Source organism: Diadema setosum, unplaced genomic scaffold (genome assembly GCF_964275005.1).
Source record: "Diadema setosum unplaced genomic scaffold, eeDiaSeto1 scaffold_59, whole genome shotgun sequence".
In the NCBI taxonomy this organism is placed as follows: domain Eukaryota; kingdom Metazoa; phylum Echinodermata; class Echinoidea; order Diadematoida; family Diadematidae; genus Diadema; species Diadema setosum.
In genome coordinates, this window is record NW_027307685.1 from 97,075 (window position 1) to 106,589 (window position 9,515).

Here is a 9,515-nt window from a genome sequence, read left to right on the forward strand (position 1 = left end):
AGTTGACATTAATTATGGACAGAATGTGTTAATGAGGCATATTTAATTTCAGTCTAATCTGATAATCCCTTCATTGTTGTAACTCTGGTGGTTTACTTCCTGTTTTTTGTCCCATTCATCGCACAGCCAGCACGGTTTGGTAAAGATTAAGCGCTTGAATAGACACTGTACTTCAGAGCCTCTTTTCTCAGTTCACACTTTTCCTGAGTTTGTGCTTTCTTTCCAATATTTAGATAGGTTAGGAGAGTCAATTTGACTTGAATTATACATCATTTTAAAGCTTAAAGTCTGCTCTTTCAGAATATGGTCTTAACTAAAAATTCATGTCTGGCGACTTTTTGTTTGTTTTGAGATGCAGGGTCACAAATGCACCCCAGCTGCTCTTTGCGATGAATGAATGAAGCAGGACCTGTCCCAGCAAGACAGAGATTCTATGACACCCAACGTTATTCTATTATACACTCGTGAATAAAATCCGTGTTATATTGGATCTGGAGTCAGACGGCGCTACAATCCGACTGAGCCAGATTACCACCCGCCATTAATCACGAGGTCCCTAGTTTCCCTTTTTTTGTCAGATTCAATTGGACGTTCCTGGCTGCAGTGGTTGTGCTGTATTTTATAGACAAGGTACATTATCTACATTTGCCTAGCCCTTCGGAGGATTACTTGCTTACAAGGCAGTGGAATCGGCTTGCAAGCAACCGTTTTCCTTAGCGGTCACCAAAAACTAGTCGTTTCAATTCATTCCGATCCATTGAGAATATCCACATATCGACACAGCAGGCTAAATTATTTTATTCTTAGAAATCTAAAGTAGATTTCCTTCCTTGTTCTCAACTCGACAAATGACAATGTTTTTTATCCCGAGGATAGTGGGGCCATTCCTAAATTAAATCCAATTCAATTCAATTCAATTCAATTCATTTTTTTGTCATTCCCGTTTTTCCAACAAACCATAGCACAAAATGAATCATGAATTACATCATAAAGACAAATATTCGCCCTTGCAAGAGATGAATGATACGGATAAACATAAGAATGCATACTGGCAAAAGAAAAAAAATACAAAGTCATGCTTCAATTGAAAGAAAAAAGAAGAAAGAATCGAGAGGTCCACTAAAAAGCAAAGTTTGTACATTGTGAAGCACTCATAAAACTTATGAATTACTTATTTACAAACACTTGTCACAAATATGATTTACGACAAGACGGGACAAAATAGGGGAACACAACAACATTACACATCTTGCCAGAATACATGAAAAGAATGGAAGGAAAACAAAAAAGAAAAAGAGGGAAATTGAACAGGGGATGATTGAGAATGTGCTATTCATAGAGTTGGTACTGCGTGCAGATGTGCAAGGATTGTGATGCCTAATTCATTATGAATTCAGAGATTCAGTGAATTAATCATTGAAAAATGCTTCAGGTACAAGTCCAAAATAGTTTGGATGTTCGTTTGTAATAAAGCGAGATAGTTAACTCAGTCTAGAATGTTGAAGTACGTGACTGGTATAACCATGTGAGTAGGTCCTATAAGAGCTAAATCGATGAAATCAACATTATTGACATTGGAGATAATTAATTTCGTCCCTTTTTCGATAATTTTAGCATTTATTGGTGAACAGACAAACAACAGATGTGTTGTGATTGAACGTTAACACTTACATTATCACTATCAATTGATACTACCACAGACGCTTTACCGGCTATTATTCTGTTATTACATTGACTATCGTGAGCACAAATGAAGAGCTTTTTTCTTTTTTTTTTCCTTTTTTTTTGCAACATGATCAAACTTTAATCTTAAGTTGAGATATCTGTGATTAAAGCTGCTAATAACAAAACAAAAAATGATAAGAATGATACTTGATGACTTAGCACCGTATTACCTAATTGATCTTTATGTCACCCGTCATTCTAATGTGAAGCCACTGTCCATTCCAAAGCCCAATTCATCGATCCTTTTCTTTCATAGCACCCAATATTTACAACAAACTCCCAACCCATATTCGGAAGGTAACAACGTTTATCTCTTTTAAGGCCCGACTACATTTAGTCAACTTCTAAGTGCAGATTTAATGCAAATTTTGTTTTATTCTCCTCACAGTTTTGCGCACGAACTGAAGCCACAACTGTTATGTGGCACGTTGGTTACCATGTCTTGTTATGTACTATTTTGTTCGTTTATGAGCTTTAGTTTATTTGTTTCTGTTGTTTGTTTGTTTTTTTTTTTTCCTGTTTAGTTGTTATTTTGTTTGACTTGGTATACTTTGGTTATGATGTAATTACATTTTTGTCTACACGTATTACAACATAAATGTTCCGATGTGTAATTGTATATCTTTGTTAACAGGGCTCTTGTTGAAAGACTATCGTGTGTTTAAAGAAGACTGAAATAATAGATAAAACCTGGGATCACTAGTAGCATTACTTTTATTTTGATAGGAATAAAGCAGAAAAGGGGGAGAGGTGGCATGAAAGGGAAAAGAGAGTAATGGTGGAGTCGTTATCAGTCCGAGGATGGTTTAATTGCATCATCATGAATTCTTCTTGAATTGATATTCATTTGCTGAGAAAAAAAAATAAAAAAAGATTGACAAAGAAGACACATGATTATGTACCATCTGATGTACGTTTTATTGAGATAATTTCGTATACACGAGACCTAATTATTCAACGTATAAAAAAAGAAAAAAAAAAACTGGATCATATGCATGGTACCACAAAATATACAAATTGTATATGAAACAAACAGCAAGAGGCCGCATTATCTTATTTCAATCATACCATTGTCAAAGGGATGACGGTAAATTAGATAAAACGTTGCTTTTTGTTCACAAGATAAAGCTGTGTACAATGTCTTTGTGAACTTAATGGTAAATACAAGATGGCTTGAATAAAAGTGTACGAGATTTTCAAAACGCATTGCTTCAGTGATTCTTTTGTGAAAGTACAGTTTTATTACGAAAACATGGCAAAATCTTCTCTCATGTGATGGCAAGATGTTGAAAACTTGCTGCCAATTCAGTTAAACGAGGTCATATAAAGTTACCTCTAGACATCGCACTTTGAACACATGTATCATATTTTTGCTACATTACCTAGTCGATCCGTCTTTTTCTTTTCATATAAACATTATCATTTTTATTTGCGTATAGTGCCAGGCAGATTGTTTGCTCAAAAACAGTTATCTTCTCGGGATATAGTTGTTTGATACAAATACAAAGGAAATGACTATAAAAGATATTTTCATGAATTTGACGATGTTCCAAAAGTGTATTGTGTGGCAGAATTGTTTATTTGAGAGATCACTTTGATCTGTTTAATTGATTGTGATTGGCTTAGCATATCACACGATCTTGCTGGAAAATAGTCAAGGTCATCAAGGTCCACACACTGAAAGCACAATGCAGTTTAATAGTTCAAGCAATCAAAGATCACGCACCCCAGCTTGATGTGGAACCTCAAAAGATTTGTATTAAGTGCATTACCTAGACAATCTGAAAGAACAGTTTCCTCTTCTTCATTCAGCTCAAGTTTGGGAGTATAAACCAATGACAAATGTTACCCTGAGATTTTTGTTAAGGTCAGATTCTGGAATAGCAGACTCTAAGCTTTAAAATTGTATATATCCATATCCAAATGGACTCTCCAAACCTATTTAAACATGGGAAAGAAAGTACACACTCTGGATACGTGTGAACGGAGAAAAGAGGCTCTGAAGAACAGGGTCTATTCAAAGCTTAATCTTTCACAAAGCCGCGCTACCTGTGCGATGAATAGAACAAATACCAGGACGATAACCATCAGAGCAACAACAATGAAGGGATTATCAGATTAAGCTGATTTGTGCAACGTTATTAACACATTCTGGTGAGATCAATGCCAACTTTCAAAGCAGTAACGTCATCCATTCTAAAGTTATTTTAGTTGAAAGTGATTAGTATGGACAGGGTTTGTAAGAAATGAAAATAGGACTCTTTGAGAAACAACTAATCATGTTATTCTACCAAAAAGTGTTCAAAAAAAAAAAAACGCTTAAAACCTAGTTTCCTAGTTTCATTTTATGATCCCAAACTTTAGTATATGTAGAAGGCGGCGTGTTCTTTCAGAAGTTATCAAATGTCGTTTTGTGGTGAACGGTCACAAATTTTGTGGGTGCGTGTGTGTGCATGTGTGTGTAAACTGTGTATGTGTGTGTGCGTGTGTGTGTGTGCGTGTGAGTGTGTGTGTGTGTGTGTGTGTGTGTGTGCGTGTGTGTGTGTATGTGTATGTTTGCGTTCAGTTCAGTTCAGGTCAAATCTATTTCATATTTCCACTTTCTCAATTATGATATTGTTAATACAAAATTATTGACAGTAAAACAAGAATACAAAATATGAACATCCATGTCTTTTGATTGAATATAAAGAAAAAAAAAATACTTGACACAAATATATATGGTCATATCATATGTAGATGTCACAAGTAAGCATCAGAAAAAAAAAAAGATGATGGGGCCTATATAAAAGCTATGACGCTTGTAAAAGTGTAGGTTCCCGAATTCTTAGGCATAGTTATAATCACACGGAGAAGGGATATGTTTGTCTTGACAAAATAATATTTTACCAGTACAAAGATAGATAAGGAATAAACTAATAAACCACATAGATATCGCCCAATCCAGACCGTGTACGGATCTCGTGGTGTTTGAAAAAGAATTCTATAGATATGATGTTTCGGTACCATTAAATAACTTGGTGCTGCGGACAAGGACAAAAGACTGGGAGTATAAAAAAAAAAAGTTGCTACAAACTTGGAAGAGTGTATCCACAGGTAATAGGCTAAATAATAGCTGTTTTCATCTGCGTTTGAAGGTGAATAAAGGTAAGGAAGAAAGTAATATCTTGAGGTAGGTTATTCCAATATCTAGGTCCAGTAAATATAATATTGTTTTCTTTGCAAAAATAGTGCGAATACGGGGAAGGTGACAGGACGTCACTCTGGCGAGTGGGATAACAGTGTGTAGAGAAATTCCTTTTGAATATGTGGATAAAAACAGATGGTAATTCATTAATTGTTAGTTTATGCATGAAAATTTCGAGATTATAATAAAATAGGTCTGGAATCTTCAGAATTCTGTTTTGATGAAAAAAAAAAAGGTATGAACAAAATATCCGGTGTGGTTTATAATTCGTATTGCACGCTTTTGAATAGAGAATCTAATAATGAGTGATTTGCATTTCCCCACGCCAACATTCCATAATTAAAGTGTTGAGACATTAAAGGGAAGGTAAACCCAAAAAGCAATGTGGATTGAGTGAAAGCAGCAACATTAGTAGAACACATCAGTGAAAGTTTGAGGAAAATCGGACAATCGATGCAAAAGTTATGAATTTTTAAAGTTTTGGTGTTGAAACCGCTGGATGAGGAGACTACTAGAGGATATGACGTATGAGTGGACAACAATACAAAGAAAATATAAAGGAAATTCAACAAAAATTCACTTTTCTAGAATTATGAAAGAGCAATGGACCAACCTCTTTCAGAAAGCAGGGGGAATAATTGCTACCCCTAACATATGTCAATATCAAGTTGATGGAATTTGTAATTTTCATGAAAAATGGATTTTTGTAGAATTTTCTTTATATTTTCTTGGTATTGTTGTCCACTCATACGTCATAACCTCTAGTAGTCTCCTCGTCCAGCGGTTCCAACACCAAAACTTTAAAAAATCATAACTTTTGCATCGATTGTCCGATTTTCTTCAAACTTTCACTGATGTGTTCTACTAATGTTGCTGCTTTCACTCAATCCACATTGCTCTTGGGGTTTATCTTCCCTTTAAAGAAGAATATAAACTCTGCAAAATATAAAAAGGAAAGAAATGTTTAAGCTAATTCCATTTTCCGATATTTCTAGACAAAATTTTCCTTACAGAATCAATTTGAGTTTTTAAGATGAATCCAATGCCCTTAAAAACTTTGTGTTATTAAACTGCCTTAAACATAAATTATTTGTTTTAGTTCAACATTCAAAGAATTACTGAATACCATAAAATGAATTTTTTCTATGTTCAAGAATGATTTGTTCGCATAAATCCAGGATTGCACAGACCTGAGCTCAGTATTCACCATATCAATTGATGCATTAGGGTCTCGATGTGAAAAGAAGAAAGCTTGTGTCATCGGCCAAACAAATGGATGATAAAATTTGCGATGATTTTGGAAGATCGTTTATACACACACACACACACACAAAGAAAAAAAGTGGGCCCAAGAGGGAGCCCTGTTGGACTCCACATGAAATAGGTTTTGATTGCATTTTGTTAGGAGGGTGGTCCCAACAACTCTGAGGGGTCAAACCTTTTGGGCTTGGTGGGGTAAATTGACCAGCCGCCAGCTCTCAGACTATCTGGACCCTTTTTTTTATCGTATCCCCTCTCTCTACTATACGCGGTAGAACAGCTGCCCCCCCCCTTTTTTTTTTTTCCTCGGGGCAGCAGCAGGTCTGTAGTTCTCGGAATCGCGCCATCGATCGGCTTAACGAGTATAGTTGGGGAAGTTCCAGAACTAGACTAGTTGGACATATTATGACACAGGGCTGGTGGAATGGGGGGGGGGGGGGGAGGGAGTAATCAATCAATCAACGCGTTATTCCGTCCTTCTTAACATAGTTATTACGTAGCTGGGAGGAGATACGGAATGTAATAAGACAGCGAAGATGAGACATCTAACGAAACTGGAAGAGATCAACGACCTTTTTTTGTTTCTATGTTTTCCATTTGTATGTACTTATGTATGTATTTATCCATTTATTTGTTTGTTATTTTTTGAGATCAAGACAGTATGGCCTAAGAAACCTAGAGATGCCCATTCCGACTATAGTCTGAAAACTGTCGTTACTGTATGATAGTCATGCACCGATCTGTACGTGGCATATTTCATATTTTGTTTGAAATAATTAATAAACATAAAGAATGTTCACGAAACAGTCAAGCAGATATCAGAAATATCGTCCCTCATTTTATTTTTGCGCTTATACAAGACGCATTCAACTTGTGTGCTATAAATCAGAACACACGCGCTCTATGTTCAAGTAACTCATTATCATTTCAGCAAAAATATACTTAACGTTCTCCAGATATAAACGATGCATAAAGCTTGAAACAAGTTTGGAGGACACGCAAAAAAAGAAAGAAATATTGAATATGACGTGGAGGATCATATGAAGAGTTTGTGTGCAAAAACCGATAAGTCCATATTTGCCAAATGGAGATATTTGCAATTAAAGGTCATCAAAAATAAAGAGAATAATAAGAAAAAATTTGCTTCTTTTGACCATAACTTCAAAAATGTTCCTTTATATGTAGTGACCATTATATCATTTAAAAGGTATTATTTTGTACTTTATGACAGAGACCGTACTTCAAAATCTTCAAAAATGGACTTATCGGTTTTTGCGAACAAACTCTTCATATAAACAGCAGAGATAATACAACTGAAACAAAAAATCAGATTACTGAACAAAAATACTTCAAAAACTAGAGCGCTCGGCCGGGAAACCCGTTAGAGCACACGTATCCCATGGATATGTCCCCTGTACCTCTGCATTTAGATGACTCTTTAAGCAAAATGTTTTATGATGTGCGAAAAAAAAAATTGTGTACCTTTCTTCGCATCTTTGGCTTCTTGAATTTTTTTTTCTTTTATCAAAAGAATTCTCCTTGTGCCACTACATGTTATGCAGTGGTTGTCTCCGAATACACCGAGTCGTGATATCTGTATACAAGAAATGTGACATGTCATCCTACATTGTCAAGTTGGAATGACGAGGGCGCTGTCCAGGAAAATACGTTAACCATAATAATATTCGTAATCCTCCATAAAGATCCGACGAGAAATGTGGCTGACAGAGCTCTTACAGGAATTGTAACATGGCAACCAAATTGGAACACAGAGGGGACTGTCATCACAAACTTACGGCTGTGTCCTATGAAAATAATGCAAAATAACCAACCAATACTTTTCCTCACCAAGAGATCCTTAGAGTAACAAAAAAAAAAACATTGTATAAATAAGCATTTCGGGGCCAAAAAAAATGAATAAATAAAATGATAACGGTGAAACTTGACCCTATAAAATGTGTAAGGGGGAGGAGCAGCAGCAGCAATATAGGTATACGCGTCTAGATTTTATTATGATACATTTACATACCAAAATTTGAAAGAAAAAGGAAATCGGTCATTAGATGCGGCCAGAAAAGTACTCAGAAGCTGACGCTCAATTCCTTTTTTAACATTTTTTTCTTGTGTGTATAAAGACAGAACAATCGAATGCATCATTACCAAAAGCGATGGGTGTCTTCGTTTTATCATAATGCTCCTTCATCAAAATCATTAAAAGATGATCCAACGATCACTTACAGCCAGTAGAGCGTTCACAAAAAAAAAACAAAAACAAAAACAAAACAAAAAAACCTCTCCTGTGGCCGCTGCTGCGCCTCGGCGCGAGGAGGACAAGTCCATACAAATACACCACGTAAGATGATCAACTCTTCCGATTTTGCACTGCCGCTGGTGAATCGGAAGTGGCTGCCGCCATCTCGCGTTGAGCAGGTACAAGAAACAATAATAAACTCTAGATATAATACATTGAGGGAAAATGATTAAACAATTACTTTATGTAACTTTAATACACTTTACAAGCAGAACATTTAAGTCCTTTGTGAATTGCTTACATAGTTTGACTCAGTAATTCCAAAATTGTTGTAGAATCAAATGAAACAGTAATTCTGCACATTCTCAGATGACAAGGAACACTTTCTCAGAATTAAACATTTAAGTGACTACACGTAAAACTTTGGCATGAATACTAGTCTATAAACTATGTTAGCAGTTAGGACTATGATTATTACTAAAGTTATAAGTATATCAATACGTATAACCTAGTTTTGGACTTAGTTAGTGCTAGGCTAGCCTCAGCTACTTCCTAAATATTAGATGACCAGAAAGCATAATCATGTAGGGCTATAGAATCTAATTTGTTATAAACGTAGTGTACTCGAGATATAAGAACAAATTCATAACATGCCAGGTTTATTAGAAGCATTTTGAAGTCGCCAAGGTGTGTTGTTTAAGGCGGCAGACTAAGCTATGGCTCATTTTATAAAGTATGGGGAATATACCTGCACCCCCTTCCCGGCTCGGCTACCATGTTATGCACCGAAGTAGAATACTAGTATTAGATAACGATCATATCCTTTTAGCCTTAAATGAACATAGAACTAACAAGAACATGGCAATAAGAAAGAACTGAGTGGCATGTTATGAATACATACGAATAACTAAGTAGTCCATTTCTCTTACTTTTTCTAACTTGATTCTGTGTATGATTCTGTCTAGATTCTTGATTCTGTCTGTGTGATGACAGAATTCACAAATTTACACAGATTTGAAAGAAAGAAAGATATTATTCAGAGGGGTGAAGGTTCAGATGCGAATTTCTTTACTTGGTCTCCCTCTACAAATC